The following is a 24,674-nucleotide window of genomic DNA, read 5'->3' as shown; positions in this document are numbered from 1 at the left end:
GATCATAATCAACTCTTCATTACCACCCGGTAATACACTCCTCTCCTCAAGGAAGTGCTAAATTATGTAGCCAAAAACTGTAAAATGAGAATCATATACATCTTTAAATATCTGTATTCAGGGATTTGTGTTATGAGTATCAATAGCAAATCGCAGAACGGGGGAAAGACTGACTGAAAAACTATATATATATATATATATATATATATATATATATATATATATGTATATATATATATATATATATATATATATATATATATATATATATGTTAGCTGATGACGTTTGTAGCCGCGATAGCGGAGCTCCTCTGCTTGCTGGAATACGTAAATTAAGTACCTTTTTTTTTTCCGCCAGAATGCAGCATTTCATTTACAGAATGGGATTTTTTCCACTCAGTATACGAGTAAACCTCATAAAGCCTGCATAATATACTACTGCAGACTGAGCTGTGACAGTCACTTATACTATTTATTGTTTTGTAGGCAAGATTTCGCCTACCTTTATATACAAGTACGTTCCTCAAGATGAAGTTCATCCGCGATGAGAGCGGGAAGCTCGATGCCGCATATGTGCCGCGCGGTGTGTAGAGAATGCACCAAATACCCTCCGCGGTGACGTAGTGCTTTCGGTGTAGTGCTGCTGAACGCGAGGGAACAAGATCGAATCCCGGCCGAGATGGTCGCATTTAGATGGGTGCGAAATGGAAAAACGCTCGTGCACAGTGCCGTGGGTGCACGGTGAAGAACCCGACGTCATTAAAATCATTCCGGAGTCCCCCAAGCGCTACGGCGTGCCTTGTAATCATGTCGTGGTTTTGGCGCGTAAAACCACAGAATATTTATTGCACCAAATTGATCTATATTTTGTACACAAGTCATGCAAAGTGTTTCTTGTTGCGCGGAACACTTGCTCTTATATCTAGACCTCCGCCGTTCTTGTAGACAGGCTGCGTCACTAGGCGGACGTGAGCAGCAAGAATAATATGAAAAAATTCTTTCAATAATTACTCTCGAATGGGTCATGAGATTTTAAATCATTCACATTTATAGGGGCCAGTAATCGCTAAACTGAGACCAACGAGTAATGAAGTCACGTATGCTTACCAGGATTCCTAAGACAAGCTCCGATCTCAAAATATGTCATCTTAAAATGTACTACGAAAGACACTGGCGTTCGAAGTAACATTTTCCCAAGATTTCCAAGGTGCTTTACGCTGCCACCTTGGGCTCCTCATGCATCACTTGAAATCACAAATGTGAAAAATATTGGACCGCGGCATTGCAAATGTGAAGTTGTTGATAACACGCAGGTTCCCGCTCTACGTTAACTTTTACGGCGAATAATGACACGCTCCATTTAGAGTGCCTTTCTGTAGTGACGTCGTTTGTAAGTATGGAGCAGAAAACGTTCTCCGTAAGCACCTGAATGCTCCACCTAATGCGCAGTTAGTTTAATAAAAGCTCTTTGCGTAGCGAGACCGTCTGGCAATTAGAGGATGCGGGCGTCTGCGCTATCTCCAGCCGTCCATCCGCCGCGGCATTCGCGATTGGCGTTGAAGCCCTACCACTGCAAAGATTTGCTTTAGCACTGCACAAAGCGAGTGGTTTAACTATGAGATCTAATGAATGAGTTTACGGAAGGACGCCTGACAATATGCTCATCAGACGATGTTTTAAATCTCAAGTGAATCTTGATATAACGTTGCCACTATACAGCCTGTCTTAGCTCTAATGCATCGAGTTTTGTAAAGAGGAAATGGCCATATTTCCCCCCCCCCTTTTTTTTTGCTAACCGCGACATCCGATTGCTGGGCCATCCTAGATATAGCATAGGCCCGCGTCTCATGTGGCGGAGCAGTGTAAGGGTTTGAAGGACGTGACCATCAGGATCGTAATAGAAGTGCCCAAGATTATAAGAAATGCGTGATAGCCAGGCCACTGTTTCTCTGTGATTGCCAGAAAATTTGACTGAAAACTTAAATCTCTACGATCTATCCTGTTTTCTCGTTTTTTTTTTGTAACTGCGACAGCAGTTCAGATAAGTGTAGATTTGCTATCTTCAGCCGACCATTGCTTACGATGTGCAGCCGGCGTGCGCCATCATTATGCCAGTTCTTCGTACTTCATTTTCCACATGGGAAAAACAATTGGCTGGAGGCTTCGCTTGGTTAAGCCTGGAAGATTGCGAAAGCAATACATTCGGCTGCGCCTTGGTTCGGCTGATGGTGTGGACATGGTTGCCCTTTGTTAAACTTATGGCTTTACATCATCCGACATAGCGCAAGGCAGCGCGCCGACCACTGCGAGTAGCCCAGCTGTAGCCCCATTAATCCTCCTAGCGTGACGTCATACCAGCGAGCGCCCTCTCTCGGTAGCGCCACAACAGCGGCGCGCAAGGCTTCGCCTCCACCGTCGATGCCGCGAGCTGGGGCCCCGTCTCTTGGTCTGGCGTGACGTCACAAGGTCACGTGACGCGCAGCTGTGTAAGGAGGCGGCACGACCACTGATGGGCCGAAAGTGCGAGCAGTATTGCTTTCGCAATAAAAAGGACGCTGCAGACTTCCACATCATTCGTTTCGCTCCGAACTCATTTATTATAACAGCAGTAAACTCTCACAGTCCATGCTGTCATATAACGAGCAAGTACTTTGTGGCTCACACAACGTCGTCCTTGGTTAGTAGAGAGCTCCCGGTATTGCCCTCCAAAAGTAGAGTACGTGCAAAGACGCCACCGATCTCAGAGTCTGAGTCGAATGCAAGAGCTTGAAATAATTACCAAGACTCAATGTTGTGTGATAACGGCGTAGATAATGCCCGTTATATGCTCATTTGTTAGCTCACCCGTTATGCAATACTTCCTAAATAGGGGTGTTTAAGGTAATAAAGTGAAGGGAAGTGAGTTCGTATTCTACTGGTGGTAGAAGCAAAGTTGTATGTACCCGAGCGCTTATCTGTTCTACGTAGGAGTTATTTGCTGATGTCCATATCATTTATTAACATGTAATAGCACTAAACGTATCGACTATCTATCTATCTATCTATCTATCTATCTATCTATCTATCTATCTATCTATCTATCTATCTATCTATCTATCTATCTATCTATCTATCTATCTATCTATCTATCTATCTATCTATCTATCTATCTATCTATCTATCTATCTATCTATCTATCTATCTATCTATCTTTCTATCTATCTATCTATCTATCTATCTATCTATCTATCTATCTATCTAATCTCTCTATCTATCAGTTTGTCTCTCCGTCTCTTCGTCCGTCTACATGTTGGTTCTCTCATGGTCATTTCGCTAACTTCGTATGTACCAGAATTGGCGTAGTATTACGAGTGTATGACGAATATAAATCATAGGTCATGACATGAACGTCATGATATTCGTGTTTTGTAGGTCATGAAACAGCCTGCTACGTCTTGGTGCTCTCATGGTCGTTTTGTTAAGTTCGTAGGTACCAAAAGTTGCACAGTACGACAAGAGTGCATGAGGAACATAAATGATAGTTCACGACATGAATGTCATGACATGCATGTCATGTAGGTCATGAAACCCCTGCCTACGTCTTGACGCTCTCCTGGTCGTTTCGTTAATTGCTATATACCCAAATTGGCATAGTATGACAAGAGTGTAGACGAGCATAGATGACAGGCTGTGACATGAATGTCATGATATGCGTGTCATGTACGTCATGAGACAGCTGCCTACGTCTTGGTGTGTACCCCAATTGGCATAGTATGACAAGAGTGTAGGACGATTATAAATGATAGGTCATGACATGTGTGCCATGACATGCCTGTCATGTAGGACATGAAACAGCCGCCTACTTATGGTTGTTTCGTTAGCGTGGTAGGCTCCCCGCACTCTGTTTCGCATAACATCGGTTCCCACAGGGCATGGTAGCCGCCGGCTTCACGCTATGGCGAGGATGACGCGAAAGATGACACGGCCGGACGGCCACGCCGCTAGCGACGACTGCACACGTGGCAGTGACAACAGCAGACGCCGTTGTTCTAATCAGGCTAATGGAAATCACGGACAGGTGGACACAACACACCCAGTTTAGTGCTTTTAATGGATGTTGCTTTGGAAGCAATACATTGCCCGTCACTGCCATTCGGAGCGGATTATCACAGCGACGACGTGTGACTAGGCGCTCGATGCGGTAACCAATTAGTTATCGGGAAGCTGCCGCAGTTGGCTGTTCGTGCGGGCTGCGCAGGGCGCGCAGTGCTTACTAGGCGAACAGTGGCCTCTGGATATCTTTTCTGAAGGCTGCAGAAAGCGATGCACTCTGGCGCTGAAGCTGGTGCCCGATGCGGCAGTTATTTTTAGTGCAGCATTGAAGGTGATTGTGAAATCAAGTGTTGCCTACTCCAGGAGAGCTGTAGATATATATATATATCTACAGCTCTCCTGCTTATATATATATATATATATATATATATATATATATATGTAGAATTGATTTGTACCTCCACTTCTCCTGTGCGTGTCCGAAAGTGTTATTTGTGTTATACAGTCTTTGTACTGAGCTCTTTGTTTCAATGAATCCCGTGATATTAGGTATTTTATTGTGTTAGATGAAAGTACCCATTTGTAACTCACCCCTGCCTAAGGTTTGAACCCTGGCGCGCATTAAACTAAAGCAAATCAATAAATTATGTTGGCAATTTGGCCAGTAACACTTCTTCATTAGGTTCGACAACAACCATGATTTGAAGGTTTTCCTCAGAAAACTATTCTCCGTTTGATCGTTTCCCCAACGTTTTTCGCGTGTGTTTCACTTCAAGCTCCTTTCTAACTCACTGAACCCGACGCACCATACTTCAGAGCAGCGGGCAGAACGTAACTACGAAGAAAACAATCACAGGGACCAGCCATCCGTCAGGCGTTACCTTATCGAGCAGTGCAGGCGTTATTCTCTTTGAAGTAGCTACAGCCACCACCATTCACACTAAGACCTGTTTGTCAGAGACTCCAGAAGAGCGTCGGTAGCGTTCGACACGACCCCCAGGCTTTCGATAAAGTTACGGGTTTGCTTTCCAAGAAAAGGCTATTCCGTAAGAGAAGCTTAACCTACGTTGAACTTTTTGCTCCTCCGATGGGGAGATTGAATGGCTTATCTTATGTTCCCGCATTGCGGAGTTCGGATCACTCCGATAAATGCAACGGAATCCCCGAAGGCAGGCAATATTCGCAATTTCCCATGCTTCTAGCAGGCCGGCAGGCCTCGCGGAATGTTTATTGCGAGCTGCATTTTCTGTCATCCTACTTTTGTTATCCCGTCCTAGTACTACTTCATTGCCCCTTGCTTGAGATCACCATGCGTGCAAGCTAAACAAGAAAAGTACAGTTCCGAGCAAAAATAAACTGACAATGGCATTAGCAAAAAGTTGAAATTTCTTCTAGCAGAGTCATGCACGTAGAATTCTCGCCATGAGCTGTACCGATTAGGCAGGCGCAACTGAGCTGTAGCACATGATTTCAGCATTGGAATTGTCGCCTTGAAAAAAGACAAGTCCACTTGTCGAAACGTTGGCTCCCACTTTTACATTGTTCTTGTTTTGGTCATCGTTGTGATTGCAGCAAGCATTTGTAGACTGCGCCCCCTCCCCCCCCCAAAAAAAAAGAAACAGGAACTTCACGACACTTCTGGTCCTGAGACTTTTGCTCACGACTGTGTGTGTCACAACAGTGCGTAAGGTCGCTCAGAATGGTAATAATATTCTGAAGAATAATCTAAAGGATGGATTCCGGATGCCTTCGATAGACTGCGATGAGAACTGACAATTGCCGAATGCCTTTTTTTCACCTGATACATTTCTTCAATTTTGAAGGGTATATTTCAGATAACTTTCTCGATTGACGCAATACAAAATGGGCCTTAGGAATATGCTATTGCCATTTGCACCTATGTATGTTTTTCCAGTGTGTGTCTTTCTTCATTTTGTACACGTTAACAGATATTCGGTTAGTGCAAGACGCGTCTTTCTCTGTCGGAAGTTTCTGGAAAGTTATCGATGGTACTAACTATTGTCTGCGTTGTCACCGAGCCTCATGTAACCATATTCTGTGCGCGACGCCAATGCATTCCTTACGTTCCGTGCAACACATACGTATAATACATTCCGTATCTTCCCCGAGCATCAACGATTACACGTGAATGTTTGTTGAGTCATAACTAAATAGCTGACGCGTCTTACCTGCAAGTACGTACGGAGCCGGATCTTGGTTCAACCGCTACCAAGAAACAAGCACCCTATCTACAGTGCAGAAAGAAAGGCTGCAAGGGCTAAAGCCGTGCACATCCAACAAGACAGAACCAACACCCCTGTTAAAAACAGACTAAAATCGACGGACACACAAGTCACGTGCATGATCTGAAGGAAGGTAGGAAAAATGTGGTGAAGGAAAGGCAGGGAGGTTAACCAGTTTAGCTTAACCGGTTTGCTACCCTACACATGGGTCGGCACCATTGCATGAGATGGCGGCACCATCGTACGTCTTCGAAGAAGGCGCATACGCGAAGTGACATTACCACTCCACTACGGCACCAGTTAGTCACGCCGCGAAAAGGCCCGCCACTTCCACCAAGGAAGCAGATAAGACTCTTACTTTAGAGGAGTGGCCTAGGCTACTGAGCCGTTCCCTTGCTAAGGAACCTCAGAAGGTCAAGGCCCTACCAGAGCCGTATCCGGCCATGGATGATTAACGTAAAACAGACCGTCAAGTCATCTCGGTGCTACGCTCCCTCATGGAGGCCATCCGAGCGATTTTAGTGGACAAGGGGCACCTTCTGCTCCTAGCGCACTTAAAGTGCTGGACGCCTTAAGCCCAGTGTTTGAATCTCTCAACTAGAAAGATGGCTACCCATACCCCATCCTTCCGAAAAGAAGTCAAGGCAACGTCAGTCATCCAGTGGAACGGCAGAGTGCTAAATTCAGGCATTTCAGATTTTCGTCAGTTTGTGTACTCTAATGTGTTTCCACTCATCGTCGTTTGGGATCCCAACTTGTCGAAACCAATACGACTGCCAGGGTGCGAATTTATCATGTCATCAACAAATGGTGCATGAAGCAAAATCATTGTTTTTGTTCGTTGTGAACTCACCTATGTTTTGCAAACAATTGTGCCCCACGACCCCAATCAATATATGTGCATCACAGTTGAAGATTATCGAAATCATGGGGTACGGGAAAGGAGGGCGCGCTGCGCCATACCGTAGGCGCTCTTGCACCGACATCAAGGAAATGGACACTCTCCTGCGCAGAGCCTACAAGTGGGCTCTGTGCTTACCACTCAGTGCGTGTAACGACAAGCTGCTGAAGCTGGGATTCGACAACCCCACCGAACTGTAACCTCACCTATCAACTAGTCTGACTTTCTCTCAAGAGCACGGGCATAACGATTCTAGGTACACTGGGCATTAACGCGCTGCTGCAGCAACAACCTCAAATGATGGTCGCTCTGCCCCAATGCGTACAGAACCAGATACTGGTTTAAATACTACCAAGAAACATGCACCCAATCCACAAAGCAGGAAGAAGGGCTGCAAGGGCTGAAGTAATCACCAGGCAGTCCGGCAGCCATCTGCTAGTCGCTTGCAACGACACCGCCCTCTACTCCGGCACGAGAAGCTTCACATACACCGTCATTGTTGGGCAAGAACGCCCACCAACGTTCTCGATCAACAACAACCATCGTCGCCGAGGAAGTTGCAGTCGCCTTGTCGATGGCATAGACGACCGTAGACACCGTCATAACAGGCTCCCAACAAGCATGCCACTACTTCTCTTAGGGAAGAATTTGCCTAACCTCCAGGCAACTAGCGCCTGCTTTCCGCCGTCCAAGAGTACAATAAATATCGTGTGGCCACAAACGCATCCCAACATCGCACGCAACGAGATGGCGTATCTCGCGACTCGTGGTTTCCCTAACCAAGCGCCTGGCCCAACGGTGGAGCCCTGGCACCCTCAACCTTTCGTCTCTAATCATGCAGTCACCATGCACTATAGGTCGCAACGTGGAACATACCTATCCCCGCACAAAAAGCTAGCCAAAGGTCAGGACCGCAATCTGAGAGGAACTCCAGGCCAACAGCGTCCCCCACTCAACTAGGACATACCAATTCATCCCCAACACGTCCTTTCAACATTGTCACTTTTGTGGAGCACAGGGCTCCCTTTACCACATGGTAGGCGACTGCACAGAGTCACCCCTTTGCACACCCAATCCGTACCACACATCTGAGCTTTGGGAGAGAGCCCTGGCTAGCTCCACCCTCGTAGGCCTGTATCAGCTGGTAGAGACGGCCATCGACGTGGTGAAAGCTTGTGGTTTCCTGGAAAGAGGAGACGACCGCAAAGACAACGCTTAAAAAATTACTGAATAATGTTGTTCATTTTCTCAACCGCTCTCTCTATCTCTCTCGTCATGCCATCCGTCCATCCATCCTGCATGCAGGACAGACAGACAGACAGACAGACAGACAGACAGACAGACAGACAGACAGACAGACAGACCGACAGACAGACAGACAGACAGACAGACAGACAGACAGACAGACAGACAGACAGACAGGCAGACAGACAGACAGACAGACAGACAGATAGATAGATAGATAGATAGATAGATAGATAGATAGATAGATAGATAGATAGATAGATAGATAGATAGATAGATAGATAGATAGATAGATAGATAGATATAATGGAGAGATAGATATAATGGAGAGATAGATATAATGGAGGATGGATATAATGGATGGATGGATGGATGGATGGATGGATGGATGGATGGATGGATGGATGGATGGATGGATGGATGGATGGATGGATGGATGGACGGATGGATGGATGGATGGATGGATGTTATGAGAGTCCCCTTTGTAACCGTGCGGTGGGTTGCGTCACCAAGCTCTTGCTATTCAGAATTAGAATCAGAATTGATTGTTAGAATTTGGGTCAAATTACATGTATTTATTATGCAGGAGGAGGTCCCATAGTCAAAGACTGTATCGGGACTTCCTGTACAAGAATAGTTATGATAATTCACATCGCAAAGCAACAGTAGCATATAATAAAGTATTATACAAGCAACATGAAATGAACGTTAACAGAGCAAAATACAGAATTCATTACAAATAATAACAAGGTTCAGCTTATCACACAGTAACATAAAAAGTTGCATGTGAAAAATATACCAGTAGTTTATTTGCACTGCCTAATGTCCTACTTAGGTTAAACAATAAAGAAAGAAAAAATTACCGACGATTACGTTACTTCCTAATGCGAAATTTGAGCGCAGCAAATAAGCTGTTTCACCTATTCGATAGATTGAGGCAAAGAAATCGAGCAACACATGTATGCGCTATCACAGAATTTTTTTTTTCACACGTATTCCTTTAACAAAGACTCCACTAACAGTTCTTGACAGTCATGAAGGAAGCTTTGTGGTCGGAGAAATAGACTGATATATGTTCGACTTGGTACACCAATGCTTGATTCTCAAAGACGTTCACAAAGACGTTCACAACTGGGCCCTTAATGCCATATTGGCCTCCGCCGTGCATCAGTCGTCACACTTGCATGAATGGGATTCGCGGAGATACGAGTCTTACACTCACCGCATTAAGTTGTGGAAGGTGCGCTGGCCTCGAGGGATATTTGTAACCGTTTGTTGCCGAAATAACAACCAAAACAAGCACGAACGAGACCGACCCAACAGAACCAAACAGGCGCGGGCGAGAGCTGTGGCGCGAGCAGACGATAGTACGAAACGAGCGGATCGGCTGAGACCAGACACGAGTGCGCATCGAGCCGTAAGGAGGGTCCGCATGACAGCAGCATCGCGCACGCACGTCACTGAAGGGGCCGCTCCCATTGGTCTCCGCCATTCGCGGCTCGCGTCCTTCGTCTCCCACTCCAGCGAAGGGGGGCGGAGCTGGTTACGAGGCCGACGACGACGCGAAACCCAGGAACGGACGGCAAAGAGCTGCGCTCTAAAAAAAAACACCGCATGGCTGCGTTGGCTGCGACCTGGCGTCCGAAATTTCCGATGGGTATCTCCATATATAATACTGAATGTATGTGCAGCCAAATCGAACCCAATACATTGTTAAAGATGGCGGCTTCACCGTCACTCCATGCAGGGGTCTTTTCTTCTTGCAACGAGAATGACACACCTTTTCCATGCATTTAAAGAAAAAATATTCATCGAAACTTGTAGCTTTCGGTGATGACGCGCTGCGGGTCTATTTTCTACAAGGAGCATCGAACATGATTTGGAGCTTTTGGGGGCCAGAAAGCAACGTCAGTTTGAAGCACAATTGTCATCGTCGTTTCGGCAGGCATTTCTCAGAATTCACTCGCAATGAGATTTCTCTTGAGAGCTCAGTTCACCGCTTGATACCAACAAGGAGTGGTTCTTGTGCGTGAAAGGTTTCTGAATTTTCAGCCGTCATGAGAATGGTTCTCTCTGTCTCGCGCGGGTCGTATGGAAGTCACAATTATTGTAGACGTAATTTCCGCTTATTACAGTACAACTGCAACTGCGAAAACCCAAAAAGTCCGCCTTGGCATCGGCAGTACCATTGTAAATCAGAAACGGCGAGAAGCTGCTCCAAGACACGACGTCAAAACAATCGCGCGCTGTTGCATAGCGCTAAGCATTAGCTTAACGTACAGCTATCACCTTTCCACACGTTGCACACGCTCCGAAAGAAAATTTGGCCCCTAAGAAGTTAATTTTACAATGTTTCTATCAGGTGACATCATTTTCTTACCTAAATTTAAGAGGATAAAAATATGCAGAGCCCACGCAGTGTGGGAATTGGTGTAAGCGAAGATTTCTTTGCTGTTTGCTATGATTGACGATATTTAGCAGGGACGTTGACAGTGATTGCGCAATTTCTTCAGCGATTTAGACCAAAGCAAGAGAGGCGGTTTGATGTTAACCATTACCTCTCTCGTTTGTCTATGCAGGACACAGAAAATACAGGGAGACGCGTTTGCCTGAGGTATTGTGCGCCGTTCTTCATAATCTCCATGAGCGTTGAGCATTATCATTGCCTCATATGAAGTGTTGAACTTTCACAGAAATATGAGGCTATACGTGCCAAAACTACGATGGTATTATGAGACACCCGTAATGATGGACTCCGGATCAATTTTGTCATCCAGGTGTTCTATTTTGGGCGGAATGTTGAGCTAGGTGTTTGGGCGTTAAGGGCTTCATACGAATTTCCCGCGGTAAACAAAAAAAAACGATAGGAAAAGAAGCAAGTGCTTTCTTTCCTAGTGTTTCTGTTGGGAAGAACATCTTACAATGCCCTTAACCCTGGAATTCTTTACTGTGCACCTAAATTGAAGTGCACTAGCGTTTCTGTGAGCCCATAAGCTTTGCCTAGTTACAACGTCCACAACGGCAATACTTTACGCAATAATTTCTGCTTTACGTTACATATGTCAGCAGTCATAACCACTTCGCTGGGTAATTCTGAGTGACTCACAAGCCTCATTGCTGTGCTTAAATGAAATTAATAGCAAATACAGAAACCATACGCCATAGCGAAAGATCTACGACACGACATAACTTTCCAATGGATTCCCAGCCACTGTGAAATCACAGGAAACGTAACAGTCGATCACATCGCAGCGCATCAAGAGAATGAATTATCACTACTTCTTCTACCGGCGAGTGATGCACGATGTCTAGTGATCAAACTACGCGGTAGGTTGTCCGATCAAACTTGGTTCATAAATGATGCGCAGAACTCTCAAATATGTAATATAGATCCGGAAATAAATTTCAACATTCCGTTTAAAATTAGTCGGTCTGTTGAAACAACAGTGCAAAGGCTATGGCTACGCACTGCTTATACTAAAACTTCCTGTATATGTCAAGAAAAACTAACAGTGCTGCGTGCTCATGTGAAGGGGCTGAAGAATATAAAGAAAACCTTGTCCTACATTGTAAAAATCACGACACTTCCAGCAAGAATGTCTCAAAAAGCTACATGGCTTGGATATACGGCCATTATCCTTAGGAAAAAGTTTGGGTTCATGGCCAACAGAAAAACTTCAAACCATCGCTACGCGCACCTTCGTAAATGTTTGGAGCAATAGGAAATATAAAAATACTAAGTCATACAATAGGTATTGCTCGCATTGTTATTATTAACAGGCACCGTCAATTATATGTTCACTGTGTCTTCGTCTTCATGTAGTATATTTATTTGTTGCAATTAGGGTGCGGCATTCTAGTGTCCTACATCTTCTGCGTAGACATCTTCGTTTTATGAACATTTAATTCTGCTATGTGAACTTATGTGTTGCGTGTGAACACTTTGGTTTTGTGAGTATTCACGCCATGTGAGCTCTCCTCTTGTGCGAATATTTATTTATATTGCAGTGCTGAGACTTAGTACGTCAATGTTCGTTCATATGTGTATTTGTTCAGTGATTGTTGACAACTTTCCGACGATAACCATCACTTAAAAGACGATGAGTAGCCGGCGCCATACATAGGCACCAACCTCTCCTTCAATAAATTTATTAAAAAGAAAAGCTGTGCCTCACCATTCGCATCTTCTTTCAATATTACTGCCGTCGACGCTACAACACCTGAAAAACAGAAATTGCAGAAGATCTGTATTTCCTGTCTTTTCAGATGCTTTGCATTCATTGAATTTTATTAATTGCTTTCTAGAATTTCTTATCTCCATTATCCTGCCCTAGCGTGTCCAAGAAATTTTATACTCTGCAGCTGATACCTGTGCTTTGCAGAAAGTACCGTCTTTTGCCAGCGATTCGGTGGAGAATTGCGGCCATAGCCGGGAAGAACGCATTTTCAACCTGTTTTCACAATTGTAAACATGTCTGAGGGCTTAAATCAACTTTTAATTAGTATCCGGTAATACACTCCTTTCTTCAAGAAGTGCTACAGTTTTGTAGCTAGAAACCGTAATAACAGAATTAGGTAAATCTGTAAATATCTCTGTTCAGGGCATTCCCATATGACTATCAACAGCTACTTGCACAATGGGTGAAAGACTGGGTGTAAACGATATTTCTTTGGGCTCAAGGTGTTTGTATTGGTGATATAAAGACTCCTCTGCTTGATGGAATACGTAAACTGCGCACAATATTTCCACCAGAACCCGGTGTTTCATTCACAGAACGGGATTTCTTCACCCGGTATACGAGTAAACCTCACAAAACCTGCATATTAAACTACTGCAGACTGAGCTATGACAGTCACTTATATTTATTTTTCTTTCCTAGGGAAAGTTTCGCCTACTTTTGTATACAAACGTATTTGTCCTCAAGATGAAATTCATCTGCGTTGAGAATGGGAACATCGATGCCGGATAACGTTTCGCACGGAGTGTAGATAATAGAGACGTTTAGCGTGTACGCTAACCCGGTAAACGGGAGCGGTTTGGGCGGGTTACCGGATGGTCGGGGCCTAAACGTGAGCGGTGAAGCCGCCTGGTGCTGTAGAGCTCAACCAGACAAACGCATAGCTAAAACTGCAGTAACTCACCATATCCTGCTTCGCCACTCGTGCAAATTTTTGGCAGCGGCGTAATTGTGAACACGATTACGCCACTGTCGAATATTTACTACCCCAGCAGCTAAGCAGAATACAGTAATTAACTCCGTGGTTGTGTGGTTGAGCTTTGCGCCACCAGCTGGCGCCACCGATCGGGCCGCTCACCTTTACGCCCCCGCTAAACCGGAAAACCGCCCGCGCTTTCCCGGATACCGGACGCGCTAAAAGTCCCTAATGCACCAAATACCCGCCGTGGTGCCATGGTGGTTTTCGTTTGGCATTGCTCAACCCGAGAGCACAAGATCAAATCCCAGCCGCGATGCTTGCATTTCAATGGATGCGAAATGTAAAAACGCTCGTGTATTGTGCCGTGGGTACATGGTGAAGAACCCCACGTCATTAAAATTATTCCGGAGTCCCCACTACGGCATCTCTCATAATCGTTTCAGCGTTTTGGCACATATAAACCAGAAATTTTTTATTGCACCAAATGAATCTATATTTTGCGCACACGTCATGCAAGGTGTTTCTCTTTGCGCGGAACACTTGCTTTTATGTCTAGGCCCCCACCGTTCTTGCGGATGGGCTGCGTGACCAGGCGGACATGAGCCGCAAGATTATTATGAAAAACTCGTTCACTAATTACATTAGGGCGCAAGTAATCGCTAAACTGAGACGAACGAGTAGTGAAGTCATTGTATGCTTACCTGAAATCATAAGACAAGCACCAATTTCAAAATATGTGATCTTAAAATGTGCTAGCAGGTCCAGTGGCGTTCGAAGTAACATTTTCCCAAGGTTTCCAAGGAGCTTGACGCTGCCGTCTTGGGCTCCCCGTGCATCACTTGAAATCGCAGATGTGAACAGCGTAAATACCCATTGAATTTACAAGAAAAATATAGTGCCATGGCATTGCAAATGTGAAGTGGTTGATAACACGCCGGCCCACGCTTTACGTTAGCTTTTACGGCGAATAATGCCACGCTCCAGTTAGAGTGCCCTTCTATGGTGATGCCGTTTCTAAGTATGGAGCAGAAAACGTTCTCCGTAAGCACCTGAATGCTCCACCTAATGCGCAGTTAGTTTAATAAAAGCTCTTTCCGCAGCGAGACCGTCTGGCAATTAGAGGATGCGGGCGTCTGCGCTATCTCCAGCCGCCCATCTGCCGCGGAATTCGCGATTGGCGTTGGAGCCCTACCACTGCAAAGATTTGCGTTAGCACTGCACAAAGCGAGCGGTTTAACTATGAGATCTAATGAATGAGTTTACAGAAGGACACCTGCCAATAAGCTCATCAGACACTGTTTGAAATGTCTAGTGAATGTTGATATAACGCTGCCACTATAGTTTGCAAAAAGAAAATGGCCATATTTCCCCCCCCCCCTTTTTTTTTTGCTAAACGCGATGCCGGATTGCTGGGCCATCCTATATATAGTATAGACCCGCGTCTCATATGGCAGAGCAGTGGGCGGGTTTGAAGGACGCGACCATCCGGCTCGTAATAGAAGTGCACGAAATTATAAGAAATGCGATTGTCTCTGCGATTGTCAGAAAATTTAAGCGAAAACTTAAATTCCTACGATCTCTCCTGTTCCTTCGTTTTTTTTTTTGTAAATACGCCAGCATTTAAGATAAGAGTAGATTCGCTATCTTCAGCTGACCATTGCTTAGGATGTGCAGCCGACGTACGCCATCATTATACCAGTTCTTCGTCCTCAGCCCTTAGTACACGGCAAAAAAAAGAAGACGCTGCAGACTTCCACACCATTCGTTTAGCTCCGAACTCATTTATTATAAGAGCAGCAAACTCTCACCGTCGGTGCTGTCATATAACGGGCAAGTTCGTTGTGGCTAACACAACGTCGTCCTTAGTTACTAGAGAGCTGTCGGTATTGCCTTCCAAAAGTACAGTATGTGCAAAGACGCCACCGATCTCAGAGTCTGAGTCGAATGCAAGAGCTTGAAATAATTACCAAGGCCGAATGTTGTGTGATAACGGCGTAGATAATGCCCATTGTATGCTCATTGGTTAGCTCATTCGTTACGTAATACCCCCTAAATGGGGGTGTTTAAAGTAATAAAGTGAAGGGAAGTGAGTTCGTATTGTACTGGTGGTAGAAGCAAAGTTGTATGTACCCGAGCGCTTATCTGTGCTATGTAGGAGCTCTTTGCCGATGCCCATATTTTTTAATAACATACATTAGGACGAAATCTATCTATCTATCTATCTATCTATCTATCTATCTATCTATCTATCTATCTATCTATCTATCTATCTATCTATCTATCTATCTATCTATCTATCTATCTATCTATCTATCTATCTATCTATCTATCTATCTATCTATCTATCTATCTATCTATCTATCTATCTATCTATCTATCTATCTATCTATCTATCTATCTATCTATCTATCTATCTATCTATCTATCTATCTCTCCGTCTGTCTGTCCATCTCTCCGTCTCTCCGTCCATCTCTCCATCTCTCCGTCCGTCCATCTCTCCGTCCGTCTACATCTTGGTTCTCTCACGGTCATTTCGATAACTTAGTATGAACCAGAATTGGCATAATGTGACGAGTGTATGACGAACATAAATCATAGGTCGTGACATGAACGTCATGATATTCGTGTTTTGTAGGTCATGAAACAGCCTGTTACGTCTTGGTGCTCTCATGGTCGTTTTGTTAAGTTCGTAGGTGCCAAAACTCTCACAGTACAACAAGAGTGCATGACGAACATGAATGATAGGTCATGACATGAGTGCCATGTAGCTTATGAAAGAGCCGGCTACATCTTGGTATGCATCCTAAATGACAAGTATGACAAGAGTGGCGAACATAAATGTTAGGTCACGACATGAATGTCATGACATCCATGTCATGTAGGTCATGGAACACCCACCCGCCGCGGTTGCTCAGTGGCTATGGTGTTAGGCTGCTGAGCACGAGGTCGCGGGATCGAATCCCGGCCACGGCGGCCGCATTTCGATGGGGGCGAAATGCGAAAACACCCGTGTACTTAGATTTAGGTGCACGTTAAAGAACCCCAGGTGGTCAAAATTTCCGGAGTCCCCCACTGCGGCGTGCCTCATAATCAGACAGTGGTTTTGGCACGTAAAACCCCATATATTATTATTATCATTGAACACCTGCCTACGTCTTGACGCTTTCCTGCTCGTTTCGTTAACTTGCTATGTACCGAAATTGGCATAGTATGACAAGAGTGTATGAAGAACATAGATGATAGGTTGTGACATGAATGTCATGACATGCGTGTCATGTACGTTATGAAACAACGGCCTACGTCTTGGTATGTACCCCAATCGGCATTCTATGACAAAAGTGTATGACAATTATAAATGACTGGTCATGACATGAATACCATGACATGCGTGTCATGTAGGTCATGAAAGAGCAGCCTAGTCAGGGTCGTTTTATTAACTTGGTAAGCTCCCCGCACTCTGCTTCGCATAACATCGGTTCCCACAGGGCATGGTATTTGCCGGCTTTTTCGTCACGCTATGGCGAGTATGAAGCGAAAGATGACACAACCTGACGGCCACGCCGCTAGCGACGACTGCACACGTGGCAGTGACAACAGCACATGCCGTAGTTCTAATCAGGCTAATGGAAATGACGGACAGGTGGACACAACACACCCAGTTTAGCGCTTTGATTGGATGTTGCTTTGGAAGCAATACATGGCCCGTCGCTGCCACTCGTAGTGGATTATGACAGCAACGACGTGCGATTAGGAGCTCGATGCGCTAACCAATTAGTTATAGGGAAGGTGCCGCAGTTGGCTGTTCGTGCGGGCTGCGTAGCGCGCGCAGTGCTTACTCAGAGAATAGTGGCGTCGGCATATCATTTCGGAAGGCTACAGAAAGCGATGTGCCCTGGCGCAGCAGCTGGCGCATGATACAGAAGTTATATTTAGTGCAGCTTTGAAGGTGACAGTAAAATAAAGTGTTCCCTACTCCAGGAGAGCTATATATATATATATATATATATATATATATATATATATATATATATATATATATATATATATATATATATATATATGTAGAATTGATTTGTACCTGCACTTCTCCTGTGCGTATCCGAAAGTATTATTTGTGTTAAACCGTCTCTGTACTGAGCTTGTTGTTTCAATGATTCCCGTTATATAAAGTATTTTATTGTGTTAGATGAAAGTATCCATTTGTAACTCACCCCTGCCTAAGGTTTGAACCCTGGCGTGCATTCCACTACAACAAATCAAAAATAAATTATTTTGGCAATTGGGCCACTAACACTTGATCATCAGGTTCGAGAACAACCATGATTTGAAGGTTTTCCTCAGAAAACTGTTCTCCGTTTGATCATTTCCCCAACGTTTTTTCGCGTGTGTTTCATTTCAAGCTGCTTTCTAACTCACGGAACCCGACGCACCATACATCAGAGCAGCGCGCAGAAAGCAACTACAAAAAATTGGAGGACACTTAAGCTTCGCCTTCAAGAGTGGGACGCGACAGCGTTCCCGTCGACCCGCCAAGGGGTATAAGACAATGCGCTACGGCACAGCAATCACTTACGATGCGCCCCGCATCGGACTTAGCGCCCACCTATCACGCGGTGAGCGTCGAGCAACGCAGCGTTCGGCGCGTCAACGAAACGTGCGCCTGAGCGAACGAAACGAACCAAAGAACTCGGTGTCTCGGAGGGGAAACGATCTACGCCAGCCAAACGTCGTGATCGGCACGGGCAGAGAGATAGATAGTAATCTAAACCGGATGCACGGCGAAGCGTCGTCAGGGGAGAGGGAGTCCTGCGACGCGCCTGGCAGCGGTCCCAATGCGCGCGCGGCGCGCCTCCTGTCGGGGCAGCGCCGTACATTGAGAGGAGGGGGTCTTCTGTGTTTGCCGCAAGATGGCTCTGCGTGTGCGGAAAGCGCAGAAGAAATGCAGCGGAAACGCACTTCGCAACTCGTGTAATTGTGACTTCTGTACGTTACATGTTCATAATTACCGATATACACCGCAGTATAACTTTCCACGGCTCGTTTCGAAGGCAACACCGCATTCACTAGAGGCGCGTTTGCATCGCTTGGAAGCATCGAACTCGTGGCTGAGTGGTAGCGTCTCCGTCTCACACTCCGGAGACCTGGGTTCGATTCCCACCGGGCCAATCTTGGAAGTTGCTTTTTATTTATGAAGCGCCTGCCGTGATTTATCGCTCACGGTCAACGCCGCCGACGCCGACACCCGACGCCGACGACACCGGCTTTTCTGCGACACGAGCTCCTTACGCTATCGCGTTAAAATAAGAATAACATAGACCAGTCATCCGTCAGCGTTGCCTTATCGAGCAGCGCAGGCGTTATTCTCTTGGACGTAGCTACACCCACCACCATTCACACTAAAACGTATTTGTCAGGGATTCCAGAAGGGCGTCGGTAGCGTTCGATACGACCCCCAGGTGTTCGGTAAAGCTACGGGTTTGCTTTCCAAGATAAAGCTATCCCGTAAGAGAAGCTTAACCTACGCTGAGCCTTTTGCTCCTCCGATGGCGAGATCGAATGCCTTATCTTATGTTCCCGCTTTGCGGAGCTCTTGTCCCTGCGATAAATGCAACAGAATCCCCAAAGACAGGTGATATTCGCAATTTCCCATGTTTCTAGAAGGCCAGCCGGCCCTGCAAAATGTTTATTGCGAGCCATGTTTTCTATCATTCCACTTTTGTTATCCCGTCGTAGTACTACTTTACTGCCCCTTGCTTCAGATGACCCTACGTGCGACGTAATCGAGATAGGTATAGTTCTGAGCAAAACTAAACTGACGATGGCATTAGCAAAAAGCTTAAATTTGTTCTTGCAGTTAGAATTCTCGCAATGAGCTGTAGTGATTTAACAGGTGCAGGTGAGATGTACCACATCATTTCAGCATTGAAATTGTCGCCTTGAAAAGCACAAGTCCACTTGTCGAAACATTGGCTCCGACTTTTACGTTGTTCTTGTTTTGCTCATCGTCATAATTTCAGTATGCCTTTCGAGGCTGCGCCCCCCTTCCCGCCCCCACAGAAAATACAGAAACTTGGCGGCATCTCTGGCTCTGAGTCTTTTGCTCACGATTGTGTGTGTCACAACCGTACATAAGGTCGCTCAGAGTGTTAATAATATTCTGAAGAATAATCTAAGGGATGGATCCCGGACGCCTTCTAAAGACTGCGATGAGAATTGACAATGGCCGAATGCCTTTACTTCGCCCGATATATTTCTTCAATTTTCAAGGGTATAATTAAGATAACTTTCCCAATTGATGTAATCCAAAAGTGTGCCTAAGAGATATGCTATTAAAGATACATAGGTGCACATTGCCATGTGCACCTATGTATCTTTTCCCATTATGCGTCTTTCTTCAGTTTGCAAACTTTAAAGAATATTCGCTCACTGGAACACGCGTCTTTCTCTTTCGGAAGTTTCTCGAAAGTTATCGATGGTAATAACTATTGTCTACGTTGTCATCGAGCCTTGTGTAACCAGAATCTGTGTGCAACGCCAATACATTTCGTATGTTCTGTACAATACATACTCCGTAAATTCGATAAGTGACGCGAGCATCAGCGATTACACCTGAATGTTCATTGAGCCATGAGTAAACAGCTGACGCATTTGATCTGCAATTGCGTACGGAGCCCAAGGGCGTACAGAGCCCGATCTTGGTTCAACCGCTACCGAGAAACAAGCACCCTATCTACAGTGCAGAAAGAAAGGCTGTGAGTGCTAAAGCCATGCACTTCCAGCAAGACAGAAACAATACCCCTGTTATAAACAGACTAAAATCGACGGTCGAGCTAGTCACATGCACGCTCTGAAGAATAATGTCCAAATCAAGGGGTACGGGGAAGGAGCACGCGCTGTGCTGTACCGTAGGCACTCTTGCAGCGACATCAAAGAAATCGACACCCTCCTGCACGAAGCCTACGAGCGGCCTCTGCGGTTACCAATAAGTACGCTTAACGACAAGCTGCTAATGCTACGGCTTGAACACACCGGCGACCTATCACCTGACCTATAAACTAGTGCGACTTCACATCAAGGGTCCGGGAGCGAACGATTCTCGGCACAGTGGGTAATTACGCACAGCTGCAGCAACAATACCAAACGACGGTCCGGCTGCTCAAATGCGTGCAAAACCAGATACTGGTTCAGCCACTACCAAGAAACAGGCACCCTATCCACAAAGCAGGAAGAAGGGCTGCAAGGGCTAAAGGAATCACCAAGCAGCCCGGCAACTATCGCTTGCATCGACGCCGCCCTCTACTCCGGCATGAGAGCCTTCACGTACACCGTCATCGTAGGCCAAGAACGCCTGCCAACCTTCTCGATCACCAACGACAGCCCCTTCGTCGCCGAGGAAGCGGCCAACGCCTAGTCGATAGCATAGACGACCGCAGACACCGTCATAACAGGCTCACAAGAAGCATACGACTATTTCTCATACGGAAGAATTTGCCTCACCTCCTGGCAAATAGCCCCTCCTCTCCGCCGCCCAAAGGTGCACTAAATATTGTGTGGCCACCAGCGCATCGCAACATTGCAGGCAACGAAGTGGAGTATCTCGCGACTCGTGCTTTCCCTAATCGAGCCCCTGGCACAACGGTGGAACCCTGGCTCCCTCAACCTCTTGTCTCTTATCGTGCAATCACTATGCACTATAAGTCGCAACGTGGAACATTCTTATCCCAACATAAAAAGCTAGCCAAAGGTCAGGACCGCAATGTGAGGGCACCTGCTGTACAACAGCTTCCTCCACTCATCTAGAACAAAGCACTTCGTAGCCAACATATCTTTTCGACTTTGTCATTATTGTGGAGCACAAGGTGCTCTTTACAACATGATAGGTGGCTGTACAGAGCGCACACTTAGCGCACCCAATCCATACCACACACCTGAGCTTTCGGAGAGAGCCCTAGCCAGCTCCACCCTCGTAGGCCTGCGTCAGCTGGTAGCGATGGCCATCGGCGGGGTGACAGCTTACGGTTCCCTGCAAAACGGAGACCACCTGAAAGACAACGCTTAAAGAATCCCTGAATAAAGATGTTTATTCTCTCCCTCGCTATCTCGTCATGCCTTCTCGTCAAGCTCTCGTCGTCGTGCAATCGTTATGCACTCGTTGCCACACCAGCGGCGTGATGTCATCATAGTGATCGTGGTCATGCCGTCGTCCTCATACGGACTCTGTCGTTCTATGGACGTCTATCGTTGGTCATTCTATTGTAATTACGCTCGCATCGTTAATTCGCGATTATTGCACCGTGGTCATGTCATCCTCGTCATTAGTCGCTATCATGCCCCCTCTCGCGGTCGTTCCATTAGCCCTAAGTGCTATTTCGACGTCAGACTGCCGTCATGCTGTCGTCGCGACGCTGTCGTTTTACCATCTTAACCACTTCAGTAACGTCATCTCATTATCTTCAATCCGTCGTCATCATACAGCCTTTATCGATTCATGAACATCACTACTTCATCATTTTACTGTAATCATGCGGTAGTCATTCAATCGTGATTATACCGCCTTTGTCATGTCATCGTGGTCGTTAAGTCGTCCTCAGACAGTCATTGTCATACATCTGTCACCATAAGTGGTCATGGTCATGCCATCGTGGTCGTGCTATCATCGTCATTCAAGCTTCGATCGTCATCTGGCTGTCGCCATAGCATCGCCGTCACCTCATTGTCATCAGACACGCGTCATCCCGCTGTCCTCAATTTGCCGTTGTCACACTATCGTCGTTATGCAATTGTCATAATTTAAATATAGTCACCTCTTCATGCCGCAGTCCCCATGCCGCCTTTGCATTCTATGGAAGTCATTTCTTCTTCGTCATTTGATCGTCACCACTGTGTAGCATCATACAGTAGTCTTGCCACTATTCTGTTGGGGGACCTTGGCAAGGGAGTGCCACGGCGAAGTGGGGTGTTACCGGAGTCTGTCGCATATAGCAGAGGCAAGGGAAGGCTCAGACTGGCCATTAAAGATGTTTATGAACATAACTTAAGAAATACGCTATGTCACTACATTGTTATAATGCTAACCGCTTACTATCTGCAGTCATGGTGAGATGAGTTGTGCCGTAATTTTTTTTAAATGGCGATTAGTGACCTTGCCTATATCCCTCATCTTTCCACCCTGATAAGAGTCCTTCTTGCAATGGTCAGTAAATGCGTTATATGCAATTAGGCAGTAATAAATTCTACTGCTCTAAATATATGCGCCTACATTTAAATAATTGACGCTGATTCGATATTTGTTAGCTATTATTCGTATACAATTCGAAATTAGGGAACTGACTTAAAGGCCCAATTCAAAGCTCCAACAAAAATGCTTGTAAAGGCTCCTAGAAGCAACCGTTTCGTCCACCCAAAATAAATGCAAATTGCCGAGTTCAGAAGTCAAAGCGCATCTGCCTCTGTTACTGCGTAACTATTTGCACATACCTACAGTTTACGCCCGACTCCCGCAGGTTAACGAAAATCGTGAGTCGTACGAATATACTGAACATAGCAAGCCTGGCGAGTTGGTAACTGAACCATCAAATTCCTTTTGTCCTTCTTCCTGGTTTCTCCGTCATTTCCCTAGCTTTACCGCAGCAAGCACATGCTTCTTCTTCCTTCTTATATCTCGCTTTATAGGTGCGTGTTCTTAGGCATCCCGATCTCGTTTCGAAAAGTAATGAGCTTCCCTTTCAGTTATCATAAATGCTTTCTTTCTTGATTTCCTTTTTTCCTCTGAAGTAGTTACTCATGGCAGGTTTATTTTCCATTGTCGCCACCCATGAGATTATTTCAGCCTCTCTGACTTTTCGCTTGATCTTTTTGTTGCTGTGTTGCCCACCCTACAGGTCGCATACTTGCTGGAAAGCTTCCTAGTTCTTTTCCTTCACTGTGAATCAATGTTTTTCCTAGACAGATACCTGAAAACTCTCCCAGCCCATTTACTTTCTTCCATATTCCTCAGCCGTTCTTCACTCTAAATTTTACTGTGAGCTTCTCTCACTTCAGAACTAGTCCAGCCCATATCACCCTGCACAGCTTCATTTGTAGTCTTCCCGTAAGCGCTCGATGCGAGGCGACCCACGGACCTTAGGTTCCCTTCGAGTCCTGATTGTACCCCTGATTTAAAGCAAGCAAGCGCATTTCCAAAAGTAAGTCCTGGAAAAATTACACCTTTCCACATACCTCGGAGGACCTCGTACCCATTGTATCCCCATAGCGCGCTGTGCTTCATTATGGCTGCATTTCTCTTCCCCTTTACTGTTGTGGTTTTTTCCTGTGTTTCGTTATATCTATTCCCTTCGTCTATCTATATACCAAGGTATTTATATTCTGTTACCCGAGGTATTTCTTGACCCTGTATTTCCACTGTCTGTTCACTGTTTTCATTGAATACCGTAAGACCTGAATTTCTAACACTAAATTTCAAACCTCAGTTGTTACCTTCCTGTCCATAGATAGTAGCCAGACCTTACAAATCACTTTTCTTGTTAGCTAGCAACACAATGTCGTCCGCATAAAATAAACCTAGGAGTTGCTGCGCTATTACTGTACCTGCCTGTTTGTATGAGAGATTAAACCCGATATTACTTCCGTTTAGCGCCCTCTCCATCCTCATCATGCACATCATAAACAACAGCGGGGATAAAGGGCACCCCTGCCTCAGTCCCATGTTGATGTGAACTTTCTCGCTCCTCATCCCTTCCCATTCAACGCAAATGGTATCTTCAAGGTAAATATCTCTCAGAAGCTGTATACGATCGTTACCTGAGCCTTCACCTTCCAGAATATCCCACATAATGTTGCGGTCGATGTTGACGTAGGCTCCTGTAATGTATAAAAAGGCCACATACACTGGTCTGCTTTCTGCTTTTGATAATTCAATACACTGAGTAAGAACAAACAAGTTATCATCCAAACGCCTACCTATTCCGAAGCCATTCTGAAGCTCTCCCAAAATGCCATTATTCTCTGCCCATGCTTGAAGCTTTATTTGTTTGCCTGCATTGCTAGCCTGTATAGCCTGTCTTTCTCCCCCTTACCTTTATAAATTAAATTCATTG

The 24,674-nt window shown here is 45.5% G+C and overlaps 1 long non-coding RNA gene across 2 annotated transcripts; it reads right to left on the bottom strand.

The window, feature by feature from the left end:
- Positions 1-6,839: 6,839 nt before the first annotated feature.
- Positions 6,840-24,438, bottom strand: LOC135921644 (uncharacterized). Of its 2 annotated transcripts, XR_010570566.2 has the most exons (4): positions 24,379-24,438; positions 21,507-21,601; positions 12,597-12,641; positions 6,840-8,359 (listed from the first exon to the last, which is right to left on the bottom strand). It is a non-coding gene; the product is annotated as an uncharacterized lncRNA (long non-coding RNA). The 2 variants fall into 2 exon arrangements; XR_011510178.1 differs by lacking the exon at positions 12,597-12,641.
- Between the last annotated feature and the right edge of the window lie 236 nt (positions 24,439-24,674).

This window comes from Dermacentor albipictus, unplaced genomic scaffold (assembly GCF_038994185.2).
Source record: "Dermacentor albipictus isolate Rhodes 1998 colony unplaced genomic scaffold, USDA_Dalb.pri_finalv2 scaffold_59, whole genome shotgun sequence".
Taxonomy (NCBI): domain Eukaryota; kingdom Metazoa; phylum Arthropoda; class Arachnida; order Ixodida; family Ixodidae; genus Dermacentor; species Dermacentor albipictus.
Note: the sequence above shows the minus strand (reverse complement) of the source record. Positions and strands in the feature narration are given on the sequence as shown.